Source organism: Poecilia formosa, unplaced genomic scaffold (genome assembly GCF_000485575.1).
Source record: "Poecilia formosa unplaced genomic scaffold, Poecilia_formosa-5.1.2 Scaffold47, whole genome shotgun sequence".
Lineage (NCBI taxonomy): Eukaryota > Metazoa > Chordata > Actinopteri > Cyprinodontiformes > Poeciliidae > Poecilia > Poecilia formosa.
The window spans coordinates 1,630,293-1,641,661 of record NW_006799986.1 but is presented as its reverse complement, the minus strand read 5'-3'; the positions used below and the strand labels follow the sequence as shown (position 1 = coordinate 1,641,661).

Here is an 11,369-nt window from a genome sequence, read left to right as displayed (position 1 = left end):
CGGAACTCAGCTTGGGTTGCTAGGCGACGGCGGAACTCAGCTTGGGTTGCTAGGTGATGGCTGAACTCGGCTGGGGTTGCTAGGTGACGGGCAGTGCATGCTGATTTGTGACGTTACTAACAGCTCATATTCCAGACACCAAAAAACATTAACTTATTGCAATTTTTTAAAAGTGTTTAAGAAGCAGTAGAAACCAAAATGGAAGTACAAAAATGTGAAAATTTTGTTTAATAAGTCCACTTTAATTGTTCAACGTTTCATTATCTGGTAAACAATTTTAGCAGAATATCAACAAAGTTTTGTGCACATTTATAATAGAAATGCAGATTCTGACAATAAAAATACACAAATTGAAATTAAAAAACAAACTCACTTAATGGATACTCAGCAATTTCAGAAAAACTAACATTTTCCATAAAAGTTTTTGGCGCTAGGATGAGGTGTTTTTTTGGTCGTATTGAAGTTGGTTTATTTCGCAAAACTGTTTTCACATCACATGAGTTGCATGATCAACAACAAGATGTTTCTACTGCTGGAAGCAACAAAGAAGACAACAGGAAGTGGTTGAAGTTTCTATTCAGTGGAAACACCACAATTGCAAAATTGTGTTTTGTGGCGCAAGCAGAATATCAACAAAGTTTTGCGCACATTTGTAATGGAAAAGCAGCTATTAAGGAATAGAAAATGGTTTCATTATGTTTCTCAAGCAGACCTTCTAAAAATCATATCAAAGCATGAAGAAAATTAAAACAAAGTTAGCACTAAGGCTCTTTAATTGATCGAACTCCACAGTGAGCAGAAAAGCTACATATCTTCTTGTTTAAGCACAAAGCAGCAAAACGTGCAGCAGTCAGACGGAGACGGATGGCTGTTAGGTAATATCTTCATCAGGATGAATGAAGATCCAGGCTGTCAGCCGCAGAAACAGAGAAAATGGGGAACGATTGTCTCTGACAATTTAAAAGATTAAATGTGAGAATCAGCGTCCACGGCTCTGCGCTTTGCCGCTTTACCTCGCTCCCAACGGAGCGACGAACGACACAGAACGAGACGGAAGAAGGAACAATCTGGAGACGGAGAGATGCGGGGGAAAGCGGAACAAAAGGCACGGATGTAGACGACGCAGCTCGGCTAACAGCGAGTTCTGAGACAATAAAATGTGTCACATTCGATACAGCTTTCCTAAAGAGCCGTCTGAAACTGTCAGCGTAAAGAAAAGAAACGGCCTGGGCTAAATGTGGCGCCGTCACCTGCGAGGTAAAAATCACTTCACTCACATAAACAAAAACACTTTCATGTGAAAACCGATTCTTTGTTTCTATACGCTGCGCTTGTTGTTTAACAGCCACTAAGCTGCAGCTGACAGAATCAATACACACACAATGTAATAACAGCATATGATTACAGAGCTTTTATTTCTGTTCTCACAATGAAAACCACACAGTCGCTCTGCCACTCATAATTCACTTCAACTTCATATTAAAGACCCGTCTGGGTCTGCAGTCGCTAATGTAAATGTTACTGACCTGCTGCAGAGGTCGATCAGAACCACGGCAGATAAGGGTCAACAGAGACGGAAAAAAATTCCACCAAATATTTTAGAGCAAAATAAGAACATTTCTGAACTTCAAAGGATTAACTTTGTTTTAGAAGAAATTCATAAATTTTGTGATTAATCTCAGACACTTTCTGGAAAAATCTGGAAATGTCCGAGATCCAAAAGTTGAAAGATGGCACGAACTTTTTTCAAATTATTCTCTGAAATCTTCTAAAACAAACTTGAACATTTCTAGATGCATTTTCTAGAAAAAAAAACCTCAGAAACTTCTAGACTAATCTCAGTCATTCTTAGGAAAAATCTCTGAAGTTTCTTAGCTCCAGAAGTTGAATAATTTTGACTTTTAAGACGCAGAAAGTTCCCAAAACTCGAAGCAAACCACAGCAGCTGTAAATGTAAGAAACTATGCAGGTCTACCAAACCATCAGGTGAAAAATACTTTATATTTCATGTTAGTGTTTACATTTGTTACCTTTATGATTTTTAATGTTCAAAATGTATTTGCGTTTCTTATTGTCAGCTGGTTCTGGATTCCTGCCGTCGTGTTTGTCCGGACGTGGAGAATTTCTCAGCGTCTGCTGGATGTTTTTCTTCTGGTGGCTCTTCACCCATAAAAGCTTTTTTACTATTTTCAAAGAGAAAATGTCTTCAAGTGAAAAAAGATCTCAACGTGGAGGAAAATAAACAGAGCAGATGTTTTCCTCAGAATAATAATGACTTCTTCTGTGTTTTTCCTCTTAAATTAAGAGTTTTACAGCCTTAATGAAAGAATGATTTCTCTCCCAGGTTGATGAGCGCTGAGGGTTTGAGTTCAGAGCTGCTGATTGTGTTTGACGATCTGCTCCTGTAAATATGATCTGGAAGCAGAAAGACGAGCGTTATCCGTCTGAGCCTCGTTCCTGCGCGTGATGACATCAAAGTGAAGAGCCCTGCATGGAGATCAAACGCACCCGGAAATCAGCGCCAACCAAGGAAATGTTCTGATGTTTTTATTCACAACGGCTTATTTGGGTTATCAAATGGAGCCGGTGGCTTCGGCTCGTGTGCCAGGCATTCTCAGGTATTAGCTTCTCACAAACATGTTTGTTGTGCTCAGTATGTGAAATGAAATGCCAAAACTTTTAATCCATAATACGAAACTATATTTTTTAGTTGCAAAGGTGTCAGAATTGGGTTTTACTAAAGGAGAAGAACAAAACAACTCTTCATCATCTGATCGGCGCGTTGCCAGGTTGGTCATGGATTTAGTCATGATATTTAATAATAATGAGGCTTTGTAAAATAAAACTGTAATTAGTTTAAAGTTTCATATTCTTCCTCCAGGTCACCAAACGGTTTTATCTCACCTTTTTTTATGTTCCTCCAGATAAAATGTGTTTATTCAACATCAATGTTTTTGGGCAGAACCGTCCAAACTTGTTATAAAGATGCATAAAGTTAAGCAGTGGAGAAAAAACATTTTGGATAATAATTGATTTTATTGAACTCAGATTGAGCACAGTCATTGGCTCATCTGTAGACAATTGTTTATATAACCGCCTTAAGCTAACCGACAGAGGCAGATCCACCAGGGGGACAAGAGGGGACAAATGCCCCAAATTTTATGTCCTTAAAATCACACTTTTTAGAAATTCAGCTTTTTTTGTCCAGAAACTCCTTACAGCCATCAAATTAAGTATCAACTCACCAAAAAAAATTTAATTTAAAAGTATGTATGTATGTATTAAATAAGTAGGTATAGATAATGCAAAATTCACTTTTTGCACGCGTTTCCTTCCATATGAGTTTCTGCTGCTTGTAAAAATTAACCAAGACACACAAAAAACCCCAAAACAAAACTCTCCAGATTGTAACATTACAAATCATTAGGCACTGCCCCGTTGCCTAGCAACCCCAGCCGAGTTCCACTGTTACCTAGCAACACAAGCTGAGCTCCATTGTTACCTAGCAACACAAGCTGAGCTCCATTGTTACCTAGCAACACAAGCTGAGCTTCAGCGTGTTTGGTCAGTTTGTTTTACCGCTGTATAATGGCTGCTGGAAAAGACAAAGTGTTTTGTTGCTGACTTGCCATCCAGAAACCATTTGCTGCATTCTTATTGGTTGTGCAGGAGGTTCTACTAATGCTTTTCAAAGCTTTCCGGTTGTATGATTTTGCATCTGTTTTTAGACATTTTTATGTGGGGTTGTAAATGAGTTGGAGGGGGGGCGTGGCCAGCAGCAGCTTCATCAGATTTAAAGAGACAAGAGGTGCTAAAACAGCTAAAATCTCATTATCTAAGAATGATTTTGTGCAAAAAATATAATGATCATGTTTTGTTTAGATCAAGGAAGCACAATGGGTCACCTTTAAGTATAATTAGAATCCCAGAGATTGTGGGTTCAATGAACTCAAGTATCAATACTTTGACATTTTTACCCAAGTAAAAGTAAAAAGTAGCCAACCAAGAAGAAAACAGATAGAAAAACTAAATGGGACGAAATCTCATTATTTCAACCAATCAACTTTATGTTAATGAACTTCTGTGGTTCTCATTTCCTTTCTTCACCATTTCATAGTTTGGTGGTTGTTGCTTCTTCACTTGAGAAACTGCTGGATTTTTCCCACTGTCAGTTCAAACCGGCCTTAGAGGACGTTTTGTCCCGCTTTAACAGCTGACAATTTAAAGTCATTTTCCATCATCCACTCACAGCCTGCAGGGTAAAATGTAGCTTTGTGGCTCTGATAAACTACAGCTACCGGCAGGGATTTCTTTTAGTTTGCTCTTTTTGTCTGAATTGACACATTTTAAAAGAAAACAACGAGATCTGACCCAAAGTGGCAGAAAATTTAAGAAAAATACTCAATAATTTCACCTGCTGATGTTTTATTTGAGCAACCAAGCCTTTAGTTTGTCAGGTTAGATCCTCTAGGAGGAGTAAAATCGACTGAATGAAGAGGAAACTTAGAGAAATCTGCATCTTTTCTTGCTCTGTGCTGCTTTCCAGAAGATAGAGAACATTAAGGAATCCAGGGATAAGTGCTGAACATCTGCTGCAGCAAAACTGAGAGGCTGCAGCAGGACGCAGCGCTCCATCAATATCAGATCTTAAATTGGAAAAACGTTTGTGTGTCACGGCGGGGGCCGGAGCAGCGGGGCAGCTTGATGAATGAGCCATCGCCGTGATTGATGGTCAGGAGGGAGCGGTCAGGAGAAACGCTACGCCGCGCCATGTCACTTTCAAGTCGCATGCCTCGCATGAATTTTAGAAAATAAGTTTGGACAAAGTACCCTTGACATGAGCATTTCATTTCAGCCTGTTAGACTCGGAGCTCTCCGCTAACCTCCGTGATGCTGGTTGGAAACGACAGTTTGATTTCAGTCGGGGTGTTTTCACACTTCATAGTCCGGTAGATTCATTTCGACTGGAGACCAAAAGTTGCAACAACATTTTCAGCTGCTGTGGTTCTTTCTGAATGCAAACCCTTAGAGGAACCTATTCCCCTCCTCGCCTGTGGGGGCGCTGCACCGAGGAGCACTGAAGGAAACGACATGAAAACCTCTGAAGAAGACACAACCTGTATTTCATTAAAAATTTGCTAAAATGTTGGTAGTCTGCTAATGTCGAAAAACTTAATTTTGCCATCGCGATGTTTCCATTAAATAAGGAATAAAATCACGTGAATAAGTTGTAACTCCGGTCGCTGATCATGTGATCATGCGAGGTGAAAAAAGCGTTTCCATTGCAGTTTTGTGAAACGCATCTATTTCGATATGGCTAAAAAAACAAAACTCTTTATTGAAAAACAGGAGTTTTTCTGAAATTGCTGTTTCCATCAAGAATTTATTTTAATAATTTCAATTTGTGAGTTTTATGGTTAATGGATACGCAGCTAATGAGCCCAACGTCTTTCTTCACGACATGTGAGCACAAGTGCTTACATGTCGATTTTAGCGGTTGTAGGATTTCTCTTTTGTTTTTGGTAAAAGACCACCAGCCATGTCTCCTGTCAGCGCTGGGACAGCATGTTTGTTTTGGTTGCATTTACCCATAATTCCCTGCGCTGTAGCCCACTTCCTGCTTTTGGAGCGGTCTCCAGTCCGCTTGGCGTTCACATATGCATTCAAACTGCACCAGAGTTCACTTTAAACAAACAGAACCCGAGGTTTGTAGTCAGACCAGAGTTAGCATTTTTGGTCCGATTAGCATTCACACCTCCACAAACGAACCAGACTTTCTAGAAACCTGAATTTGAACGAAACAGGATTGGTGAGGCATCATGATTCTACATCAGGGTCCCAGTAACTTTAACAGCATTACTTTTGCTAAAAAATCAAGACGATATTGGAATTGAATTTCTCATTCCACATCTTTATCAGCGTGACAATAATTATGCGTGCTACTTTGCATTTGTCTTCACTTACTGCGGTTAGTAATCCGTTCTGTCTGCAGCGAAGGAGGATCAGAACCTGATCGAACAATTATATAAGATATGAGGTTTAAAAATACAACTTTTTAAATCTAATTGCATGAATGTATGGTTTAACTGTAAATTGCATAACCCGATACTGCAGACTGAGATTTCATTTCCTCGTGACAGGCCTGAATTAATACGTGACAGCTGTGTCAGATGAATGGTTCCAGTGTTAATGTGCACTTCGCGATGAAGTGGTGCTTTTAAACCTCGTGTCAGAGATCAAAATAACCCTTTCTTTGTCTTCCCTACATCTACAGACACATTTATTTTATGTCCTACGTGTTTTTCTTCCCTGAAAGCTGCAAAGAAAGAGCTACACCTAGTAATCCGTCGGCTTAAAAGGCCAAAGCAGTATATTTTCAAAAAGCGGCACAGAAACCAAAAACTGGACAAAGGCCAAGGCCTGAGCTCGTCTCCCTGAACTCCCATTGGACGGTCGTCTTAATGGACAGACAACATTCCACCTCTAAGTGGTTTGACATCTTGCTGCCATAAATAAACTCCAACAGGGATGCTCTATTAGGCTAAACAAGGCTGTGTGTGTCCCTGCGAAGCCAGGAAGCACCCTCCTAATGGTTCACTAATGCCTTTATTGGATTACTCCAACATCTCCTATTGCATTATGTCACAACGACGGCATTCTGCAGGATTTGATGGAATGGAGACGGGCTGAGTGTGACTACACAAGAACAAGAAACCCCGAAGCCGGCCAACATTAACTCATTTATATCTAATTAAATCTTTCATGTTTCCAGTGGTTGAGATGCAAAAACACAAAATATTCAAAGTATTTTTGGTCTAGTTTCTGGTGCAAATACATTTATACACTTAGAATAAGACAAAACTCACAAAACCTTTTCAGCAACATATAGAAATCTGTTTTAAGTCATTAATTTATGAGTGTTAGTTTCACTTGTTATAGGTGAGACAGTGTGCCAGACATATTTTCTTAGAAAAACAAGGACATTTCTGAGCTTAAAAAGTCAAAAGATTTTTACATCAATTTCATGTTGAAACTTTAACGTCCCGTCAGACACAAAGACATTTCTTATTTTCGGAGTACAACAGTTAAACTAAAGTCCTGATCTGTCAGGGTTGATGTCTGGATCGCCTCCAGTTTAACTGAACAGAGTTCTGCAGCACATCTACACGTTAAAGTTGTCAAAGTCAAGCTAGCATAACTTACCCATTTCCCTCTCCCTTGCTTTTGTTATTAAGACTTTACTGACCTTGTCATCTAGTTGTTGTAATGTTGAGAATTAGTAGCGGAGCACTGAGTGACTGTTCCTTTCATATATCACATATAGTTTTAAGATTTAGTACGTTATGTTGACAACTTGACAGCTAAAACCAACGTTGGGCATCGTCGGTGAGCAGCTGGTTGCTCTGCTCATAACACCACGTTGCAACATGTCTGTTGTATTTGGTTACTTTTCATCTCCTGTAAGTTTTTCCTTCATTAAAAATATGAATTCAATGTTAATACCATTCTCCTGTCTGCATTTTGGTCCTTCTCTAACATATCCATGTTTTCTGGGACGCATCCTGAACAACACGACATTAATAACAGCTTTTATTTTTCAAACTGGTCAGAGGAGGGGAAAACACACACGATCCCACTGACGTTTACATCAGCAAACCAATAATGCGTAGCATAAAATTGATTTTCATTAAATCCAGACACTTGTGCATTTGTAAGATAAAGGACTATTATGATTCGGCCATTATTTATATCACCCTGGAGGTTGCAAATTCGAACCTGCAGACTACGGAAGCAATTACTGTGCAAATAACACAGATGGTGCAACAAACAAAGCACTTAAGAAAATGGTTTTTCCATTAGACAGACACTTTGGTCTCTATAAGGACCCTGGCTTCTGACGTAACGTGTGTGTGAGTGTGAATGCATTTGAAGATGACCATCCGCTCTTCGTGACCTTTCCCAGTTTTAGTGATTTTTTAGCAGGTATTTTAGCTAATTACATCGATGTTACAGTTGGTGCCATAAAAATCAGTGATAATGCTTTGTTTTGGTGTCACACACACACACACACACACACACACCTTTTACTGTTCTTGCATTCTTAATGTCCTGCTAATGGATCTTTTGAAAGAACGGTTCTGAAGACCTCTCACACCCAGAGGAGTTTGTTAGCGGTGCTAATGACAAGGCTGATGCAGGCAGCTGCCGACTGGCTGCGCTCACCTCCTGATACGTCTCTGTGGGATAAATAAAACCCGTCTCCACTCACCTTCCTGTATTCATATGATGCCGCCTTCGCCACGGAGGATAAAGGCGCAGAAACGGGAAGAAGGGGGAACCAGAGTTACCAGGTTGGACGGCTTTTCACAACATTTGGTGAATCTTCAGAGAAAATGCAGAGGAAAATTCCTTAAAATAGTTTTCATTATGTGAGCTAAAATGTCCGCTCCCTTAGCTGAAATAAACCAAATACCTTAAACATAACTTTTCAGCAAGATAAATAAGCTTGAAGTCAACAATTCTTGAATATTGATGCAAAATGTACAAGTTCACCGGCTTCAAAATGTTTTCACTTGAAGCTGGAGGAATTACCTTGAATAAAATTAGTTTTTTCCATATTTTTAAGTAAGAGTGAGTTTATATATATAATATGTCTGGAGGCATTAACATGAGTTTCATTAGAGGCTGAGTTCAGATTTATGCCGTTTTATTTGGAGTTTTATGTTGTTCTTGGCTGGAAACTATCAGATCTGGCAACATAGTGAAGAATATCATTTTATTTTCTATCTGCAGATGAAGACGTGTCGGATGAAAGCGCAGCTTTAACTGTCCTAATGAGGAGGAGAGGGACGGGAGCAGCCGCTCAGGGTGTGGACATTAAAAACATCACTTCCAGGTCCAGATCCGCTCACTGGAAGGCGATTCAAATGCCTGATTTTAAACGCTGCATTGATGCTTAATGCAAATGGGAAATAAACAGGTTAGCTGACAGCACAAACCGGAGCTAGCAACAGTTTGGACCAATAGTGCCAGCGTTGATTCTGAACAGTTTTAACTCACCATGCAGCAGGAATATCACCAGCAACTGGATGTTTTAGATAAAATTGTCTTTTCACTTTTTCTTCAGCCTCTTTGGAGGTATTCATGAGGATCACAGCAGATCCATCTAAAAACGCTTCCAACTGCCGAATCTCATGGTTTAAACTTAAAATATATATTAAAACGCATCAGAAACCATCTTAGCACAACCACAGAAGCAAATGTCTACATTCGCTAATGTAGCTACTTCCAATACGCCAAAGCTTTTCAGAAACGTCTGCCAATAGCGCATCAAGTCTCATTACGCCAAAGTATTTTAGTTTTCCAAGCTGCATCTTCAGAGTATTTTAGAAATGTTCTGTGAAAACATCTGCAGACTGTTGGGTTTCCTGAGAACATCTTGGAGTCATGATCAAAAAATACTGAAGCCACGGATACGTTACAACGACTAGGCATGAAACCATGGCAGCAATGGCCCCATTTTTATAAAGACTTTAATGAAATCAATATAAATATAAAGAATGACATAAAATAGTCGCCACATTTTCATGGGTAAACATGTTATGATTTTCTTGGGTAACAGCAGGTGAATGAAACCCAAACCTGATTTTATTGCACATTTCTGTGTTTTTTTCACCGCAGTGGGAATGACTCTTTGTTCAACACGCAACTTTTATTTCCTTTTTTTCAAATTGTCTGGCGGTTGTGTTTTATTTGAGATATTTGAACTGTTTTCCAGGTCCAGTATGGGAGCGTTCTGTACACAGTTAAACCAATAATATTACGTTTTATCGCAATAATGTTGGGAACAATTTATCATCCACTAGTTATTGAGGCGGGGCTAGTTCCAGGAAGCCAGAGCACCACGTCATTCGATGATTTTTAAGGTAAAAGAATGTGTTGAATTTGAAAAGAAAACCTTGAACTCAAATTCCTTCTTCTTTTTGAACAACCAAACACAAACTGGACAACGTGAGAAAGAGCTGCCTCCACGAACTCTCACGAAGTCAGAAACCTGGAAGCCTCTACCTGCCCCCCGGGGTAATTATGGTTGATTTGAATGATTTCCTGCTTTCACTTTTATTGCCTTTTACACTGTTTTGACAGTCCAGCCTGCAGCGACATGCAGAGCACAAATCTTTGTGTTTGTGAGCGTGGTCAGTGATTACGGAGGCACTGCCTTCACAGACTCCGTAAATCACACAGGATCTGGCACCCACTCTGGAAAATAGCTTGTGCTTTTTGCGACCCAAGGCCGTAAGCTTTACCTCATCTCGCGTTAATGGCGGAGAGTAAAAGAATTAGGCTTTTACTCAGCAGAGTGAGAAGGAAAGAAGGTGAAAGCTGTGCAAGAAAGTGCAGAAAATGGCTGAAAGCACCTTCTATTTTACAGGAGGGGAAAAGCTTCAGTCAGAGAACAACTTGTTCCCAAAAGCAGTTAGCATGCACAACCTTTAAGTTTCACTACTTTCTATTTTAGAGTACAACTTTGTATTTATTATCGCTGGGAATGTTTCAATACAGACACTAAATACTAAATAAATCTAAAACATGACTGAAGATTTAAAAATCCATCAAATTTCAAACAAGTTCATTATTGTTTGAAATTTAAATTCTTGTTAAACTTATAAAGTGTTTCAAATCATCAAATTTTATCAGATAAAAATAACCTGAGGAAACAAAACATCAAACTAAAAACGAGATGAAAGCAGGATTTAGTCAACTCTAAACAAACTTGATGAATTAACTAAATGCAGATTTGGGAGCAGCAAAGTTAAAGTTACTGGTCAGATGTGGAGCTTATAGGAGGATGCAATAAGCGTAATTACTCAAAATCCAATAGTTGGTTCTGTTGCCAACATTTTCAATTGTCAATTTGTCTGCAGTAACTTTAAACCCCACCTGTGTCGGTCCACGGGCCGCAAATGGCCCTCTGGCCACACTTTGGACACCACTGGCTTCAACGTCCCATAAGAACGACGCCTCTTACAGAACTCCTCTCATAATCTGTTTTTCTGTTTTCTAACATCTGGATCATAGCCTCCCCAACGTGTCCTTATTGCCTTAATGTAGCGTGGAATAAAACCCAAAAACTCATCCTCATGGCTACCGACTAATTGGGCACACAGTGGACCTCCTTTCAGCTGCGCCGATGCTCCGGGAGCACACAGAGTTCTGGGAGAACAGATGGGGAAGAGCAGGAAGGCGGAGAAAAGTAAGCGTTGCCCCGAGGAGCTGTGCAGACTTCGGTTTGAAGTCGTCCAAAATGTCTGACGGGTGAACAAAAAGAGCAGCAAGGTGACTTCTCTGAACCAGAACCACGGTCCTGA

At 39.7% G+C, this 11,369-nt stretch overlaps 1 long non-coding RNA gene across 2 annotated transcripts in view; it reads right to left on the bottom strand.

The window, feature by feature from the left end:
* The window catches only part of LOC107836270 (uncharacterized), a 41,225-nt gene that overhangs the window by 28,587 nt on the left and 1,269 nt on the right, over nucleotides 1-11,369 (bottom strand). The window contains exon 2 of one of the 2 annotated variants that reach the window (XR_001662149.1): nucleotides 2,159-2,487. The exons of the other annotated variant lie outside the window; for it this stretch is intronic. This is a non-coding gene — a long non-coding RNA (uncharacterized LOC107836270). Of the gene's footprint in view, nucleotides 1-2,158; nucleotides 2,488-11,369 lie in introns of those variants that run through there. 2 annotated transcript variants of the gene reach the window in all.